This window comes from Dasypus novemcinctus, chromosome 16 (assembly GCF_030445035.2).
Source record: "Dasypus novemcinctus isolate mDasNov1 chromosome 16, mDasNov1.1.hap2, whole genome shotgun sequence".
Taxonomy (NCBI): Eukaryota; Metazoa; Chordata; class Mammalia; order Cingulata; family Dasypodidae; genus Dasypus; species Dasypus novemcinctus.
The window spans coordinates 15,670,236-15,690,963 of NC_080688.1; the positions used below are offsets into that span (position 1 = coordinate 15,670,236).

Consider the following 20,728-nt stretch of genomic DNA (forward strand, 5'->3'; position numbering starts at 1 on the left):
CTTAGTATATGGTAAGAGAAAGGTTGGGGAAAAAGACAAAGAAATTCATTTTGTGTACATATACAATCATAATCATAATGAAACAAGGAAGAAAGATTCATGACCTTTACATACCTCATTTTTTGCAACTGGTCATGTAGTTGAAGTTCATATTTATCACTACCTTCTTCCACTACCCATTCCATGTTTCTTTTACCCTCAGGAAGTACTTCATCTGCCCATGGTTTTTGCCTGTTGGGGTGAACCAAACTTCTAATCCTGAAGATTCTGGGCCATTGTTAGTCCTCCTTGGATTGGGTTGTGGCAATTTTCCTTTGACTTTAATCATAGGGCATGGCAGTACTAGGGGACAAGATTTTATTTCAGTGTACACATAGAAATGTTTGCATCATTCATGCAATGGTTAAATTTCAAATTTGAAGACTTTAACTCATCTCCTTCTTTTGTAACAGTATCCAGAATATCTGGGAGGAACCAGTCAACATCATTATACTTTTTGGCTCCACAAACTATGTTAAAGTGTTGAAAACACTCTCACCCAGATCCTTGCTTCTTATAAGCATGGAAGTGGGGGAATCCAGTGATGATATTTTGTGTATCTCGATTGTCAACTCATGCCATGGACTGTTAGCAGCCTCTTGATTATTGGAAATGGAGTCATTAATACCTTTGTGTCCAATTAGAGTAGAAAGCCAATTGCATGATGGATATAGGTTATATTAAATTTCACCAAAAATTTATAGAAGTGTGTGATCTAAAGTGTAAACCATAATGTAAACTACTGACCATGGTTAGTAGTTATGTTTCAATATTTGTACAACTGTTGTAGCAAATGTAACATCTACGTGTAAAAAGATCATTGTTGGGGAAGGAGGAAAAAGGGGAGGATATTGGGTATACGGGAGTCCCCTATATTCCGTATGTGACATAAAACGTCTTTGAAGACATAATAAAAAAAGATGTAAGACACTGAGGAAGAAATGGAAGAATTGCCTGGCCACTGTACAAACAGGACAACAGTTATTACAGTGATGAAAGGCGAAATGCACAAAAATTTTCTTCAATATTCTTCACCTTCTTTTTACACTTTTTAAATTAAAGTTAATAGAACACAAAGAACGTTAGATTAAAAATATTAAAAAGAAGGTTCGGCGGGGCTGCCGGTGGCTCCTCGGTTTCCCGCGTTCCATCGTTCGAGGTACAGCAGTGCGGCTATGGCAGAACCTCAGCTCGCGGCCGGCAGCCTTACCGACGAGGCTGCAGTCAATTGCTGCTCCAATGCGGACCCCAGCACCAAGGATTTTCTATTGCAGCAGACCATGTTACGAATTAAAGATCCTAAGACGTCATTGGATTTTGATACTAGAATTCTTGGAATGACGCTAATTGAAGAATTAGATTTTCCCACTATGAAATGTTCACTCTATTTTTTGGCTTATGAGGATAAAAATGACATCCCCAAAGATTAAAATGAAAAAGTGGCATGGTTTTTCTCCAGAAAAGGTACTCTTTTTTTTTTCCTTTTATTTTTTTTGTTTCATTTATATTTTTAATATTACATTCAAAAAATATGAAGTTCCCATATACCCCCTACCCCCCTCACCCCACTCCTCCCCCCATAACAACAAACTCCTCCATCATCATGAGATATTCATTGCATTTGGTGAATACATCTCTGAGCACCACTGCACCTCATGGTCAATGGTCCACATCATAGCCCACACTCTTCCACATTCCACCCACTGGACCATGGGAGGACATACAATGTCCAGTAACTGTCCCTGCAGCACCACTCAGGACAACTCCAAGTCCTGAAAATGTCCCCACATCTCTTCCTCCCACTGCCTACCCACAGCAGCTGCCATGGCCACTTTCTCCACACCAATGCCACATTTTCTTTGATTACTAATCACAATAGTTCATGAATAGAATATCAGTAATTCCACTCTAATCCATACTCTATTCCTCCATCCTGTGGACCTTATGGTTGTGTCCACTCCACATCTATATCAAGAGGGGACTTTGATTCCACATGGATGCTGGATGCAATCCTCCTGCTTTCAGTTGTAGGCACTCTTGGCTCCCTGGTGTGGTGGTTGACCCTCCTCACCTCCATGTTAGCTGAGTGGGTTAAGTCCAATAAACCAGAGTGTAGGAGCTGAAGTCTGTTGAGGTTCAGGGCCTGGTTATCACATGGTCATTCCAGAGATTCAGGCCCCCTGAGTATACATTAAACCCCAGCTCCAACTACAGTTCCAGTAAAAGTAACAGGAGGGACTTGTGAACAAAGATCACATCTGAGTCCAGCTCCATCACACAGAAACACAAACTCCAAAGTAGGGCCAACTGATGTGGCACTGAACTCCATCTGCCATGACCATAGAACCTGTGGGTCTCTGTAGTCCTCAGAAGAACCAATACCTGGGGTTATATCTACTTTATCTGTCTCTGGGACTCTGCTGAGGTGTGCATAAGGGAGACCCCTCTGATAACCTCCCAGCTCTTTTTGGAGACTCATAGCCATATAAACTCATTTGTCCTTTCCATTTCCCCCTTTTATTCAGGTCAAAAGCATTTTTAACTACTGGTATTGTATGTAGATTGAGATATTCGGCTGGTCTGTGTTGACCGTTTTATTCAAGGTCATTTTCTAGTTACCTCATCATCTGGTACTTGGTAGTAATCCCTCGGCACCAGGGAGGCTCATCTCTGGGAGACATGTCCCATGCTGGGGGGAAGGCAACACATTTACATGTTGAGTTTGCCTTTGAGACTGGCCACATTTGAGTAACACAGAGGCTCTCAGGAGGTAGCTCTTAGGCACCCTGCAGCTCTAGGCCTTATTCTTTTTTTTTTTATTTTTTATTTTTATTTTTATTTTTTATTTTTTTTTTTAATTTTTTTAATTTTTATTGACTTTGTAATAATATTACATTAAAAATATATATGTGAGGTCCCATTCAACCCCACCCCCCCCACCCCCCCCTCTCCCCCCCCCCCAACAACACTCGTTCCCATCATCATGACACATCCATTGGATTTGGTAAGTACATCTTTGGGCACCTCTGCACCTCATATACATTGGTTCACATCATGGCCTATACTCTCCTCTATTCCATCATGTAGGCCCTGTGAGGATTTACAATGTCCGGTGATTACCTCTGAAGCACCATCCAGGGCAGCTCCATGTCCCGAAGACACCTCCACCTCTCATCTCTTCCTGCCTTTCCCCATACCCTTTGTCCATTATGTCCACTTTTCCCAATCCAATGCCACCTCTTCTATGTGGACACTGGATTGGTTGTGTCCATTGCACCTTTATGTCAAGAGGAGGCTCAGATTCCACCTGGATGCTGGATGCAATCCTCCCATTTTCAGTTGTAATCACTCTAGGCTCCATGGTGTGGTGGTTGTCCTTCTTCACCTCCATCTTAGCTGAGTGTGGTAAGTCCAATAAATCAGATTGTAGGTGCTGGAGTCTGTTGAGGCTCAGGATCTGGCTATCACATTGTCAGTCCAGAGATTCAAATCCCCTAAATATATCTTAAACCCCAACATTAACTGCACCTCCAGCACATTAGCATGAAAGTCTTATGAAGGGAGATCCCATCTGAGTCCAGATTCATCACACATAAACACCATTTCCAAAGAGGGGCCATCTGCCCTGGTAGTTAACCCCATCGGCCATGACCATAACTCCCATGGGTCTCTTTAGCCCTCAAAGGAACCAATATCTGGGGGTTGTATCTGCTTTATCTGTCTCTCTGACTCTGCTCAGTTGTGCATGAGGGCAAACCTTCTGCCAGCCTCCAGACTCTTTTTTAGAAACTCGTAGCCATATAAACTCATTTCTCCTTTCCATTTCCCCCTTACTTTAGGTCAAACAGCATTTTAAAGTCATGGTATTTTATGTAGACATGGATATTCTGCTGATCCGCATTGAACCTTCCGTATAAGGTCATTTTCCAGTTGCATCATCAGTTGGTAGTTGATAGTGGTCCCTCGTTGCCAGGGAGGCTCATCCCCGGGTGTCATGTCCCACGCTGGGGGGAAGGCATTGCATTTACATGCTGAGTTTGGCTTCGAGACTGGCCACATTTGAGTAACATGAAGGCTGACAGAAGGAAATTCCCAGGCACAAAGTTGCTCTAGGCCTTGTTATTATTTTGGGTTTATCAGCTCACAAGCATAGTCATTAGTATCAGGGGCTCACTGTTGAACCCTCACTCCCTCCCGGTCCCCACCACTGTACCTGGGAGACTGTCGCTGCTCCCCTAGGGACCACGACAGAGCACCACTGGCCAGGAACCCAGTACCCCCCCTACTGTGGTTTTTAATTGTTGCCACTATGAGTATATCCAAACATTACCATGCACCCTGGACATATGTTCTGTACAGCTCCCTGTCAGTCATATATCATCTGTCATTGGTATCCCATACCAGTATCCCTCCATTGCCATTGTTGAAACACTCTGTGATCCAGAACTCCCCGAAATTTGAAGCCCAATATAATGTCATGGTCCCTTACTAGGGAATGGCATATAGCGATGAGTTTAAAGGATAGATAAAGAACTTGGATAAAGTTAGATAAAGAACTTAGATAAAGAATGTTGACTTGAAAAAATTCCACATCCTATTTTTTTCTTTTTTTTTTTTTCCCCCCCCCCCCTAATTATTCAGCTTTTCTTCACAGGAGTCCTAGACCACAGCAATGTATATATATAATATACAGCACTCCCACACATCCACCAGAAAACCTTTTCCCTTCCACAGTGATACTCTTACGCCCTATTCATATCATATTTACTTAAAGTGATGTACAGAGTCTGAGACATTAGCTTTCTAACAAGGTGACATCTGTGTTTACATTATGGTGCATACTTTAGGATACACAGTTCTTTACATTTTTAGTTATCCTATGTTTTACATTATGGTTTACATTATCAGTCTGTCATCTCCTATATGTTATGGTGTAATATTACATGTTTTATATCCATCCTTGTGTACTCTCAAGAAACTCCTCTCTTACCCCCCATTTACTTTGGTTCCACACATTTAACGTCCATTTTCCCTTCCACCTTGGTGCCCTCAGTGATAGCCAACCTCCGTTTCCTGAGGAGCCACTTCCAGAGATAGATGGAATAGTGTTCAGGGCCAAACTTGCTCAACTGCCCCAATGCCCTGGGAGCCACCCTTTCTCTCGAGGGATACAGTTCCCTCTATTGGATGGCATTAGTCCTCCCCAGGATGTGGGTCCACCCCCACTCTCACTACTTGGGTTTCTACCCCATGGTGTCACCCACTCTGGCAGAATGAGCATTTAGACATTCCCCAGGAGCCCGTCCTGCATCAGACCCTCCCCTCTGAGCATTCTAAACAGGTAACCCTCTTTATTATATTTTGATATGATTTTCTCGGCATTTTACTCTCCACCAACACCTGACCCTCTCCTGTTTCGTATGCTACCCCTCCCTCCCCCCACTTTTGGGCAACGTTACCCACCCGTCCCTCCCCAGCCACCCTCAAACCCGCAAAGCCCCAAGCAAAGGCAACCCCTTGCCCCCCTTTTATCTCTTCTTTGTGTTCATACTTACCACCATCTCGTCTTAAATTCCACCCCTGCAGACATCGGCTCATATCCTTCCTCCACCCTCCGATTTCCTGCAAGCCTATCGTTCAGTCTCTTGCTATCTAGGGCAGCTTGTTTATTTCATATCATTGAGGTCATGTAGTATTTGTCCTTCAATGTCTGGGTTGCTTCACTCAACATAAGGTTCTCAAGATTCATCCATGTTATCACATGTGTTTGTAGTGTGTTTGTTCTTACAGCCGAGTAGTATTCCATTGTGTGTATATACCACATTTTATTGATCCACTCGTCTGTTGATGGGCATTTGGGTTGATTCCAACTTTTGGCAATGGTGAACAATGCTGCTATGAACATTGGTGTACATATATTGGTTTGTGTTCTTGTTTTCAGTTCTGCTGGGTATATTCCCAGCAGTGGTATTGCTGGGTCATATGGCAAATCTATGGCTAGTTTTTTGAGAAACCGCCATACTGTTCTCCAGAATGGTTGGATCCTTCTGCATTCCCACCAGCAGTGGATGAGTGTTCCCCTTCCTTCACATCCTCTCCAGCACTTGTATTCTTCTGTTTTTTTCATAGCTGCCAATCTTATGGGTGTAAGATGGTATCTCATTGTGGTTTTGATTTGCATTTCCCTGATAGCTAGAGATTTGGAACATTTTTTCATGTGCTTTCTTGCCATTTGTATTTCTTCTTTGGAGAAGTGTCTGTTTAAGTCTTTTTCCCATTTTTTAAATGGATTGTTTATCTTTTTATTTTCAAGATGTAGGAGTTCTTTATATATGCAAGTTATAAGTTTCTTATCAGATATATGATTGCCAAATATTTTCTCCCACTGTGTGGGCTCCCTTTTTACTTTCTTGACAAACTCCTTTGAGGTGCAGAAGGCTTTAATTTTGAGGAAGTCCCATTTATCTATTAGTTCTTTTGCTGCTCGTGCTTTTGGTGAGATATTCATAAATCCATTACCTATTACAAGGTCCTGTAGATGTTTCCCTACACTGCTTTCTAAGGTTTTTATGGTCTTGGCTCTTATATTTAGGTCTTTGATCCATCTTGAGTTGATCTTTGTATAAGGTGTGAGATGGTAATCCTCTTTCATTCTTCTACATATGGCTATCCAGTTCTCCAGACACCATTTGTTGAATAGGCCACTCTCTCCCAGTTGAGAGGGTTTGGTGGCTTTATCGAATATTATGTGGTTGTATATGTGAGGTTCTATATTAGAGCTTTCAATTCGATTCCATTGGTCTATATGTCTCTCCTTATGCCAATACCATGCTGTTTTCACCACCGTAGCTTTATAGTATGTTTTGAAGTCAGGTAGTGTGATTCCTCCAATTTCGTTTTTCTTTTTCAGTATGTCTTTGGCTATTCGGGGTCTCTTTCCTTTCCAAATAAATTTCATAGTTAGTTTTTCTAGTTCCTTAAAGAAGGCTGCATTGATTTTTATTGGGATTGCATTGAATGTGTAGATCAATTTTGGTAGGATAGACATCTTAATAATGTTCAGTCTTCCTATCCATGAACAAGGAATAGTCTTCCATTTATTTAGGTCTTCTTTGATTTCCTTGAACAATCTTGTATAGTTCTCAGTGTATAAGTTCTTTACCTCTTTAGTTAAATTTATTCCTAAGTATTTGATTTTTTTATTTACTATTGTGAATGGTATTTGTTTCTTGATTTCCTCCTGATCTTGCTCAATATTGGTGTACAGAAATGCTACTGATTTTTGCGCATTGATCTTATAACCTGCGACTTTACTAAACTCATTTATGAGTTCTAGAATCTTCGTTGTAGATCTCTCAGGGTTTTCTATGTATAGGATCATGTCATCTGCAAATAATGAAATTTTGACTTCTTCCTTTCCAATTTGAATGCCTTTTATTTCTGGTTCTTGCCTCAGTGCTCGAGCAAGTACTTCTAAGACAATGTTAAATAGGAGCGGCGACAGTGGGCATCCTTGTCTTGTTCCTGAGTTTAGAGGGAAGGAGTCTAGGATTTCTCCATTGTAAACAATATTGGCTTTAGGTTTTTCATATATACTCTTTATCATGTTCAAAAAATTTCCTTGTATTCCAATCATTTGGAGTGTTTTTATCAAGAAAGGGTGCTGTATTTTGTCAAATGCTTTTTCCGCATCAATAGATATAATCATGTGATTTTTTTCCTTCAATCTGTTTATATGGTGTATTACGTTGATTGATTTTCTTATGTTGAACCATCCTTGCATACCTGGGATGAATCCCACTTGGTCGTGGTGTATAATTCGTTTAATGTGTTGTTGAATACGATTAGCAAGTATTTTGTTAAGTATTTTTGCGTCTAGGTTCATTAGAGAAATTGGTCTGTAATTTTCCTTTCTTGTGATGTCTTTGTTTGGCTTTGGTACTAGGGTAATGTTGGCATCATAGAAGGAGTTGGGTAATGTTCTTTCTGTTTCGATGGTTTGGAATAGTTTCAGCAGGATTGGTGTCAGTTCTTTCCGGAATGTTTTATAGAATTCACCTGTGAAGCCATCTGGCCCTGGGCTCTTCTTAGTTGGGAGATTTTTAATAACTGATTCTATCTCTCTGCTTGTGATTGGTTTGTTAAGATCATCAATTTCTTCTTTTGTCAATATGGGCTGTTTATGTGTTTCTAGGAATTTGTCCATTTCCTCTAGATTGTCGTTTTTGTTGGAATATAGTTTTTCAAAATATCCTCTTATGATAGTCTTTATTTCTGTGGGGTCAGTGGTGATATCGCCTTTCTCATTTCTTATTTTGTGTATTTGCATCTTCTCTCTTTTTTTCTTTGTTAGTGTTGCTAAAGGTTTGTCAATTTTGTTAATCTTCTCAAAAAACCAGCTCTTGGTCTTGTTTATCTGTTCAAGTGCTTTCTTATTTTCTATTTCATTTAGTTCTGCCTTTATCTTTGTTATTTCCTTCCTTCTTCTTCCTGTTGGGTTACTTTGTTGTTGTTTTTCTAATTCCTTCAAATGTGCAGTTAGTTCTTCAATTTTTGCTCTTTCTTCTTTTTTGATATATGAATTTATGGCTATAAACTTCCCTCTCAGTACTGCTTTTGCTGCATCCCATAAATTTTGGTATGTTGTGTTGTCATTATCATTTGTTTCAAGGTAGTCATTGATTTCTTTTGAGATTTCCTCTTTGACCCACTGTTTTTCTAAGAGTGTGTTGTTTAATTTCCAAATCGTGGTGTGAAATCTGGGCTTCTTTCCCTTGCAAATGTCCAGCTTGACTCCACTGTGGTCAGAGATAATGTTTTGTATGATTTCAATCTTTCTGAATTCGTTCAGCCTTTCTTTGTGGCCTAGCATATGATCTATCTTGGAGAATGATCCATGTGCGCTTGAGAAAAATGTATATCCTGCTGTGTTTGGGTGTAGCGATCTATATATGTCTATTACATCGAGCTCCTCTAATATACTATTCAGATGTTTTGTTTCTTTGGTGATTCTCTTTTGAGATGTTCTGTCCAGAGTTGATAGTGGTGTATTAAAATCCCCCACTATAATTGTAGATGTATCTATTCTTTCACTTAGTTTTTCCAGCGTTTGCCTGACGTATTTAGAGGCACCCTTGTTAGGGGCATAGATATTTATGATTGTTCAATCTTCTTGACAGATTTTCCCTTTGACTAAAATGTAGTATCCTTCTTTGTCTCTCACAATTGTTTCACATTTAAAGTCTATTTTGTCTGATATTAATATAGCTACTCCTGCCTTTTTTTGGTTATTGTTAGCTTGTATGATTGTTTTCCAGCCTTTCACTTTCAATCTCCATGCGTCTCTGGGTCTAAGATGTGTCTCTTGTAGACAGCATATGGATGGGTCATATTTCCTTATCCAGTGTCCCAGTCTGAATCTTTTGATAGGTGAGTTTAATCCATTGACATTCAGTGTTATTACTATCAAGGAATTATTTGTGTTAGCCATATTTTGATTGGATTTGTGTTTGTCATATTTTGTTTGTATTTTTTTTTGTCTTTTTTGTTGTTGTTGTTGGTCTTATACTCTCCTCCAACTTTGCCTTTCCTGTTTTTTCCTTTCTTCCTGCAGAACTCCCTTTAGAATTTCTTGAAGGGGAGGTTTCTTGTTGGTATACTCTTTCAGTTTCTGTTTGTCTGCGAATATTTTGAACTCTCCATCATGTTTGAATGCTAGTTTAGCTGGATAGAGTATTCTTGGTTGGAAATTTTTTTCCTTTAGTACCTTGACTATATCATACCACTGTCTTCTTGCCTCCATGGTTTCAGAAGAGAAATCAGCACTTAATCTAATTGAGCTTCCCTTGTATGTGATGGTTTTCTTTTCTCTTGCTGCTTTTAGGATTTTCTCTTTGTCTTGAGCATTGGATAATTTGACAAGTATATGTCTTGGGGTGGGCCTGTTGGGGTTTATGACTTGTGGAGTGCGCTGTGCTTCTTGGATATGTACATCTGTCTCTTTCAGTAGATTTGGGAAGTTTTCAGCCATTATTTCCTGCAACACTGTTTCTGACCCCTTACCCTTCTCTTCACCTTCTGGAATGCCTATAATACGTATGTTTGGGCGTTTTGCATTGTCATTCAGGTCCCTAAATCCTAATTGGATTTTTTTCTATCTTCTTATTGACCCCTTCTACTATCTGTTTGATTTCTGATGTACTGTCTTCCACATCACTAATTCTCTGCTCTGTCTCTTCTAGTCTGCTGATATTTGCTGCAAGTGTATTTTTGATTTCTTGAACTGTGGTGTTCATTCCCATCATATCTGTTATGTTTTTGCGTATGTCTGCAATTTCCCCTCCAAGTGATGTCTTCATGTTGTTAACCTCTTTCATTACTGCATCAAATTTGTTGGTGATAAATGTTCTGAGATCTTTCATTGCTTGTGCCAAGTTTTGCTCCCCTTCGTGATTATTGGTTTGTTGATTGGATTCAGCCATGTTTTCCTGATTATTGGTTTGGTTCATAGATTTTTGTTGCTTCCTGGTCATCTCTTTATTTTGATGAATTTAATCAGTTCCTTAGCTTCTTTGTCTGCTCTTGGAGGTTAATTAGTTGTTATTTTTGCACAGGTGTTATATCTTCTCTTTGTCACTTTTTTCTTCTTATTCTAGTTACTTGTTGTTGGTTAAGTTCACTTTAGAGGAAAGTATTAGTGTTGGGGAAAGGCAATTGTGTAAGCAAGGGAAAAGTGTAAAGTTGTATTGGTGATGTATGTTAATAAAGCAGGAATATGAGATCTGGAAGGATGGAGGTTAGATTCATGTAGATTGTATAGAGTTATAGCTGTAGGTAGAGTCCCTTTTATGAAGTTGATGACTGAATTTGGGAGGAATATGGTATGAACTACACAGCTATTGTTTTCATGAGAGAGGGAAAAAGAAAAGAAAGGTAATAGTTTCAAGAGTGGATAATAGACAGAAAACAGAACAAAGGTATTAGAAATTAAGAGTTAGACACTTTGTGGATCAAAGAACGGGAGGTGGGGGGTGGAATATAGGAGAGACAGTAGATGATAGTGGATATCAAGATGCAGGGGAAGGGGGATAGTGTAGGTAGCCTAAATCAGTTCACACAGAAATGAGGCAGTGGAGGATGGGAAAACCCAGCAAATGTGAGGTGTTCCCTGTAGCACCTATTGTATACTTGAATTAAAGTAAAAATAAGTGGAAGATGAGGGACAAGAGGGAAAGAGAAAACCGAAAAAAAACACAAAAAAAAACAAACAAACTAATTATAATAAAGAAAAAAGAAAGGCAAGAAGAAAGGAAGAAAGAAAAAGAGGATGGGCAAATGGTGGGGAACGGATAGGGAGAAGAGAGATACAGGTACGCACGTGTCACAATTGCAACACTATCTAAAACAACAACTTCCCCCCGCTTTGCCCTAAAACCCCCCCGTCTGTCTGCCCAAATGGGTCTGCAAGCACCTCCCTTCCCACAAACCCCCAATAGGCCGCCCAGGGCCCACGAACTCCCCAGTACTGCAGATGCTCAAAAAAAAAAAAAAAAAAAAAAAAAAACCGAAACCCCTCCGCAGGCCCGGCTCCGCCCGCCGCGGAGGCTTGGACCGGCTCTGCCCGGCTCCTCACGCCTAGGCCTTATTCTTATTTCAGGTGCACAGGCTCACAAGCATAGTCATTACTATCAAGGGCTCATTGTTAGACCTTCCTTCTTTTTTGGTCTTTGCCATTGCACTTGGGGGATCATTGCTGTTCCTTTAGGGACTGTGATAGAGCTCCCCTGGCTAGGAACTCAACACTCCCTCAAGTGTTGTTTTTAATTTTATCCACTATGAAAATATCCCAACATTTTTATGTACTCTGGATATATGCCCTGTAGAACTGCCTGCCAACCATATTTCCCCTATCAATAACATCCCCCACCAGTATTCCTCCCCTGCCATTGTTGAACCTCTCTGTGATCCAAAACTTCTTGAAAAGTGAAGCCCAATGTATTGTCAGGTTCCATTAATAGTAAAATGGAATATAGTGATGAGTTTAAAGGTTAGATATAGAATACATATTAATTAGGAAAAAATAAGATAAAAATAAATTGCGGTATCAAAAAATTTAAAAATGCAAAAGCTTTGTTTTTGATGTTTTGCCTTCTGTCACTGCAATAACTGTTGCCCTGTATGCAAACTGACAAGGCAGCTACTTCTGTCTTTTCCTCAGTGTCTATGTCCTTTCTTTTTCTTTTCTTTTTTCTAGTTATTAAGCTTATCTTCACAAAAGTTTTAGATCACAGTAATTCATATATACAATATACAGTACTCCCACATATCCAACATAAAATCCTTTTCCCTTCCACAGCAATTATCTTTTTACATATTCATATTATATTTACTGAAACTGATCTACAGATATTGAGACAATAGCTTTCAAACAAGGTAACATTTGGGTTTACATTGTTGTTTATATTTTAGACTGTGCAATTTTCTAAATTTTTAGTTATCATTATGTTTTACATTATGATTTACATTTTAACCTATCAGTCCCAATATATTTTTGGTGTAATTTTACATGTCTTATATCCATACTCGCGTACTCTTCTGGAACACTTCTATTGCTCACACAGTTACATTGGTTCCATCTATTCAATACCTCTTTCCCCCTTCCCTTAGGGCCCACAATGACAGTCAATCTTCATTGCTTGAAGGGCCATGTTCAGAGATACTTGCAACTGTGTTGAGGGCTTGACATGTTCAACTGCCCTAATGTACTGGGAGCTACCATTTCTCTCAAGAGATACAATTCCCTCTATTTGAGAACACATCCTCCCCAGGATGTGGGTATAACTTCACTCTCATTATATATCCAATGATATAACCTACTATGACAAAATGAGCACTCAAATACTCCCTAGGAGCCTGTGTTGTGTCGGTTTATCCCCTTTAAGCATCTTAAACAGGTAACCTTCCTTATTATATTTTTGAAAAAGTTTTCTCAGCATTATACTTTCAACCAAATACCTGACAATCTCCTATGTTCATATGTTGTTCCACCCTCCCCCCAATTTCTTGGGCAATATTACCCATCCTCCCATTCCTAACCCCCCTCAAGCCCGCAAAGCCCCACCCAAAGGTAAACCTATTCCCTCATTTTGTCCCTTCCTTGTACAAATACTTATCTCCTGCTTATCATAGATTTGTCCCATGTAGGTGTTAGGTTGCATACTGCCTCTATCACCCAATTTTCTTTAAGCCAATCATCCAGTCTCTAGCTCTCTGAGGCAGCTTGGTTTACTTATTTCATATCATTGAGGTCATGTAGGATTTGTCCTTCAATGCCTGGGTTGTTTCACTCAACATTAGGTTCTCAAGATTCATCCATGTTATCACATGTGTTTGTAGTGTATTCATTCTGAAAGCTGAGTAGTATTCCATCATATGTATATACCACATTTTATTTATCCATTCATCTGTTGATGGGCATTTGGGTTGATTCCAACTTTTGGCAATAGTGAACAATGCTGCTATGAACATTGTTGTGCATAGATTGGTTTGTGTCCTTGTTTTCAGTTCTTCTGGGTATATACCCAGCAGTGGAATTGCTGGGTCATATGTCAAATCTATGGCTAGTTTTTTGAGAAACCTCCAACTGTCCTCCAGAATGGCTGGATCCTTCTGCATTCCCACCAGCAGTGGATGAGTGTTCCCATTCCTCCATATCCTCTCCAGCATTTGTAGTCTTCTGTTTTTTCATAGCTGCCATTCTTATGGGAGTAAGATGGTATCTCATTGTAGCAGAAAAGCTACACTTGAGCTGACACACAACTGGGGCACCAAAGATGATGCAACTCAGAGTTACCACAGTGGCAATTCAGACCCTTGGGGATTTTGTCATATTGGAATTGCTGCTCCTGATGTACATGGTGCCGGTAAAAGATATGAAGAACTAGGAGTCAAATTTGTGAAGAAACCTGACGATGGTAAAATGAAAGGTCTGACATTTATTCAAGATCCTGATGGTTATTGGATTGAAATTTTGAATCCTAACCAAATGATAACTATTATTTAGTTCTGTGAGAATACTTTGTGATTTCAGTAAAGACATTGTAAAGCAAAAAAGAAAACCACGTTGTTCAAGATATTCATGTAACAGAAACATTTAGCACTGATGGATCATTGTCCCAATTGAAATTTTTTAAAGTTCATTTCCTTTTCCTGTATCACCTAACTGTTCAGTCATTCTGGTTTTAAAAGTAGTGCTTTATCTTATGCCCTTGAATGTAATTCTATAACTTTACTTTTTAAAGTAATAATTAGAACCATTCCCTTCAGAGGCTGCATTGGCCTTCATCTGTCTTCTAAATGTGATATCTTTTCAAGCTTTCCTTTGAAACATCATTTTCAAAAAAAAATTGAATGTGTTTTTGTTGTGAATATCTTCTAGGGTTTCATTCCTCAGAAATAACTTTTCCTGGTGGAAAGCAAGAAACACTGAACAAAATTGAAACCTCATGTGCACTTCAAACAGTATAAAGTGTTTATATTACAAAAGAAAAGGTACTCTTGGGAGCAATTCAGAATCATGCTGACAAGGATGCTAGTAGAAAAACTATTTATTTTCATTTTTAAAGTACTTCCAGAGTTCAAGGACTAATTTCATTTATTTTAGGTTGTGGAGGAGGAGAACAAGAATCTTACTTACTGGATACCCAGACACTGGACTAGGTGGTCATGTATTTTATCTCATTTAATCCTCACAACTATCCTATGAGAAAGGATAGACATATAACCTAAGTAAATTGAAGGCAATATAAATAGGCTCAAGGTCTCATCATCATGTTTAGAATTTAGATTGTGTCTCAAAAATTAGTATTTCAGAATACCTCCTTGCTAATCTGTAAAAACCCTATGTAAGTTTGAGCATCATCCTCTCAGCATGCAGGCCTGATTACCACGGTGAGGAAAAAGCAATGGAAGAAGGCTGTAGCACATGACTCTCCTGGGGAGAGCCAGTTTATTCCTACAAGTGGTCTTATGTTACTCCTTAAGAGTCTCTATCCCAAGGTCTTCATTATGCCATTAACTATTTATTATAAATTATGTTAATTGATAACATATCACCTAAATTGTCTTCCCTGCTATGAATGATATTTGATGAGTTTTAAAAATCAAAGTGATTTTGAAAATCTCTTGTTCTCCGAATAAAAACATACCAGTTATGGTTTAACTAAATTTAAATTTTTTTGCTGACTAGGGTGGAAGATCCTTGGATAGGTCATGCCAACTTTGCTTGCACTGCTAGAAGCACATTTTGTTTCCTTTTTAGATGGAATGGATTTTGTGAGCAACTCAAACAAATAGCAGTACTTTTAAGGTTAAGTAAAATAAAATTTTAAATAAGAAAAAAATATTTAAAAAATTAAAAACCATAAGAGGTCCCCATATACCGCACTTCCCACCCCCACCACATCATTTTTGTAAATTATATTTTTTAAAGATATATACATCACAAAAAATGTTACATTAAAAATATAAGAGGTTCCCATATAACTCCCACCCACCCACCCCACTCCTCCCACACCAACAATCTCCTCCATCATTGTGGCACACCCATTGCACTCGGTGAACACATTTTGGAGCACTGCTGCACCACATAATAATAGCTTACACTGTAATTCACAGTCTCCCCCAGTATATTCAGTAGGTTATGGCAGGATTTATAAAGTCCATCATCTGACCCTACAGTATCATTTAGAACAACTCAAAGTCCCAAAAGTGCCCCCACACCACATCTCTTCTTCCCTTTCCCTGACGTCAGCAACTACTGTGGTCACTTTCTCCACCTCAATGCTAAAATTTCTTCTGTTACTAGTCACAATAGTTTTATAGTAGAATATCAGTCCAGTCTAATCCATATTTTATTCCTCCATTCTTTGGACTGTGGGATGGTGATGTCCACTCCACCTCTAGATCAAGAGGGGACTTAGATTCCACATGGATGAAGGATGCAATTCCTCTGCTTTCAGTTGTTGACACTCTTGATTCCCTGGTGTGGTCTTTGACCATCTTCATCTTCCTGTTGCTGACCTGGGTAGGTCCAATGAACTGGGGAGTAGGAGACACAACTCTGCTAAGGCTCAGGGCCAAGCTGGCAAATGGGCAGTCCAGAGATTCAAGACCCTAGAGTATGCACTATCCCTTGCACCAACCACAGGTTCAGTAAAACTGACAGAAGAGGCATGTGTGGGAAGGTCACATCTGAGTCCATCTCCATCACACTCAGGAGCACAAATTCCAAAGTAGGGCCCTCTGACATGGCACAGAACACCAAATCCATCTGCCATGATCACATACCCTGTGGCGCTCCTTTGCCTTCAGGAGAATCAGCACCTAGAGTTATATCTACTTGGTCCCTCTCTGGGGTTCTGCTGAAGAGTGCATAAGCATGACCCCTCTGATGACTTCCTGATCCTTTTTGGAAGACTCTTAGCCATATAAACTCATTTATCTTTGCCATTTTTTCCTTTCATTCATGGCCAAAAAGCAGTTTTTAGCACTTGATCCAATTTGTAGGCTGAGATATTCTGCTGGTCTGAGTTGACCCTTTTATTCCATGTCTCTTTCTAATTGCATCATCAGTTAGTGATTGGTAGTAATCCCTCAGCACTAGGGAGGCTCATCCCCAGGAGTCATGTTCTATGCTGGGGGAAGGTAATGCATTTACATGCTGAATTTGACTTAGAGAGTGGCCACATTTGAACAACATGGAGGCTTTCAGGGGGTAACTCTTAGGCACCCTGTAGCTCTAGGCCTAGTTCATATTTCAGGCACACAAGCTCGTAATCATAGTCATCTGTATCAAGGGCTCATTATTGGACCATCCTTCCTTGTTGGCCTTTGCCATTGTACTTGGGGGATTATTGTTGTTCCATTGGGGTATGTGACAGAGCATCCCCTGTGTAGGAACGCAGCACTCCCTCAGTTGACATTTGTAATTGAAACTACTATAAAAATACTCAACATATATCAGAATATTTTTATGTCCCCTATATACGTGCCCTGGAGAATTGGCCCCAACACATGTGCCCCGTATCAGTAATACCTCAAACCAGTGTTCCTCCACTGCCATAGGTGAACCTCTCTGTGGTCCAAAACTTCTTCAACAATGAAGCCTGATATATTGCCAGATTCTATTAACAGGAAATTGAAATATAGTGATGGGGTTAAAATTTATAAATAGAATGCATAATTTAGAAATACTAAAATAAAGTAAAAATAAATTGGTGTATAAATAAAATGAAAAATATTATAAAGCTTTGTTTCAAACATTTTGCTTTTCATCACTGTAATATGTACAGTGGCAAGGCAATTTCTTTAATTTCTTTCTTAGTGTCTACATCCTTTCTTTTTTTCTTCTAAGTTTTAATTTTGACTTCAAAAAAGTTTTAGATCACAGTAATTCACATACACAATATAGGGAACTCCATATATTCAAACCCTTTCCCCCTTTCCCCAGCAATGATCTTTTTACATGTTCATGTTATATTTGCTGCAACTGATGTACAGATTTTGAAACATAGCTATCAAACGTGGTTCAATTTTGGTTTACATTATGGTTTATATCTTAGACTCTACAAATTTATAAGTTTTTAGCTTCCTTATGTTCTACATTATGGTTTACATTTTAGCTTATAGACTTTTATATATTTTTGGTGTACGTTAACATGTCCTATATCCATCATTGCATGATCTTTTGCAACACTTCCATTGCCCCCCAGTTACCCTACTTCCATCCATGCTATACCTCTCTAACTCTCCTCTCAGGGCACACCATGACAATCAATCTTTACTACTTGAGGGACCAGATTTATAGATACTACAACATCACTGAGGCCTTGACATACTCGACTGCCCTAACTAATTGGGCTCCACCGATTCTCTCTAGAAACACAATTCCCTCTATTAAGGAACATCAGGTCTCCCCAGGATGTAGGTGCACCTTCACACTCATTGTATGGGTCTCCACCCAATGATATAACATATTAGGACAAAATGAGCACTCACACACTCCCTAGAAGCTTGCCCCTGTACCAGATGCCCTCCAAGCATCTTAAACACATAATCCTTCCTTACATGTTCTAAAGTTTTCTCAATATTATCGCTTCAAACATATACCCGACATTCTCCCATATTCAACTGCTTCCCCCAGCCCTCCCCCAATTCCTTGGGCCATCTGACCCATCCTCCCAACCCTAGGCCCTGTCAAGTCCATAAAGCCCCACCCAAAGGTATCCCTATACCACCATTTTATCCCTTCCCTGTACAAATACTTAACTCCAGCTTCACATAGACTTCACCCACATAGGCATCAGCTCACAACTTTCCTCTCCACCCCAAATTACTTTAAACCTATCTTCCAGTCTCTAGCTATCTGAGACAGCTTGGTCTGCTTTTTTCATATCAGAGAGGTCATGTAGTATTTGTCCTTCAATGTCTGGCTTGCTTCACTCAACATAAGGTCCTCAAGATTCATCCATGTTATCACATGGGTTTGTACTGTATTCCTCCTTATAGCTGAGTAGTATTTCATTTTATGTATATTCCACATTTTATTTATCCACTCATCTGTTGATGGACATTAGGGTTGATTCCAACTTTTGGCAATAGTGACTAATGTTGCTATGAACATTGGTGTGCATATTTCATTTGTGTCCTTATTTTCAGTTCTTCTCGGTATATACCCAGCAGTGTAATTGCTGGATCATATGGCAAATCTGTAGCTAGCATTTTTTTAATTGACTTTGTAATAATATTACATTAAAAAATATATATATGAGGTCCCATTGAACCCCACCACCACCACCCCACTTCCTCCCCCCCAGCAACACTCCTTCCCATCATCATGACACATCCATTGCATTTGGCAAGTACATCTTTGGGCACCTCTGCATCTCATGGTCAATGGTCCACATCATGGCCCATACTCTCCCCCATTCCATCCAGTGGGCCCTGTGAGGATTAACAATGTGTAGCTAGCATTTTGAGAAACAGCTGAACTGTCCTCCAGAATGCCTGGATCCTTCTGCATTCCCTCCAGCAGTGAATGAGTGCGACGGCTTGCTTGGTCGGTAGAGGTGGGGTCTGGCAGCAGACGAGGGGTCGGTCTCACAGGGGTTGTGCGGTTCGGCTGACGGGGTCGCCCGGCGAAGCTGGCGATGAAGGGGTCACCCGGAGAAGCAGGCGACGAACTGGGGACAAGGGAGGCCAGGCCCTTGTCGGGGGCTCTCAGGACTGGAGGGCGCATGGCAGAAGAACTACCGCGGAGACAAGGTAAACACGCAAGTCCACTTTATTGAGGGAAAGGCAAGAGTTTTATAGGGGCTGGGGAAGGCTGATTGGTCGAAGCCACGCCCTGTTCTGATTGGTTGCCGGAGAAAGGTCAGTGGGCGGTACTGGATGGGGGAGGGGTGGTGATTAGGGATTGGCTGTTGCTGTTGCTGGGGGAAGTGGCAGGGTTTAGGGATTGGTGGCTGCTGTTGCTGGGGTAGAGGGCAGACTTGAGTTTCCTGCCCACACCTGGCTGTTGCTGCTGTCGGGGGGAGGGAAAAGGGCAGACTGGATTTTTCCACCCACGCCTGGCTGTTGCTGCTGTTGGGGGAGGGGAAAAGGGCAGACTGGAATTTTCCGCCCTGCGCCTGCGCAGGGAGAAAGAAGAAGAAGGGTGCCACCCCACAAGGCATCATGTGGCACCATCTGGGAGGAGGGGCAGCCGCAGAAGCATGGCTGCCGAGAAGGGGAGACCCGAGGGCACTCTGCGCCCATGCCGAGCTCCCTTCAGGGGTGGCGGTGAGTCCGACCAGCCACCCTATTATGGGGGCAGCAGCTTGGCCTGCCGCGGCTGCTCCCCTGCCAGGCCAGCAAACCACACTTCAGCCCGAGGGGTGACCGCATTTCCCCCTTCTTTTCAAATAAGGCCAGGATGGCAGCAGTAGCAAGTAGCCGAGGCCCAAGAGGCAGCAAGCAATGAGGGAAGCGGGGCTGAAGAGGGAGGTGGTTATGATGGGGATACAAATGTACAATTTGGGGGGTGGTATCTTGCCGTTGCAAGCAAGGGTGGCCAATGTCCAATTCTCGTTGATCTCGGTGGCTATAAGGTCCATCTGCTGTTAAAAGTCCAGGATGGCAGCGCGTTACAGGTAGTTGATCTCTTCTTGGCAGTGAAGAGTGGCAGAGGCAGACTGTGTGATGGTCTGGAGGATCGCAGCTGTGAGGACAAGTCGCGTCAGGGCACCAGCAGCAGTGGTGGCAGCAGCGTCGGGAGTGGTGGAGACGTAGGCGAGGACAACAAGAAGGCCAAAGTCTCCACGGGCACGAGGGAGGCCAATGTTAACAGGGCGGGCCGACATGGGGCGGCCCAATCTGCAACGCAATGGGGGTTCAAGCAAAAAAAAGGAGGGGGGCGGGGGACGAGAAAGGACGCTTTGGATGGCTGAGAAGAGGAGTGAGGTCGAGACAGGAGGAAGCTCCACAGAAGTATGGGGAGCTGTTAAAAGCAGAAATGTTATTGGATGCTAGAAAGCAGGCCGCGGGCCGGGGAAAGCGGGTTGCGGGCTGCTTAGTGGGGCTGGAGTTGCTTGAGAGCGATGGCGGCATGGGGGGGCCACGGTTACAGAAGACTTGGGGCTGTTTCAAAGAG

The 20,728-nt window shown here is 41.1% G+C and overlaps 1 pseudogene; it reads left to right on the forward strand.

Annotated features, from left to right (window-relative positions):
- Positions 1-1,211: 1,211 nt before the first annotated feature.
- LOC131273643 (lactoylglutathione lyase-like) lies at positions 1,212-14,129 on the forward strand (annotated as a pseudogene).
- The last annotated feature ends 6,599 nt before the right edge of the window (positions 14,130-20,728 follow it).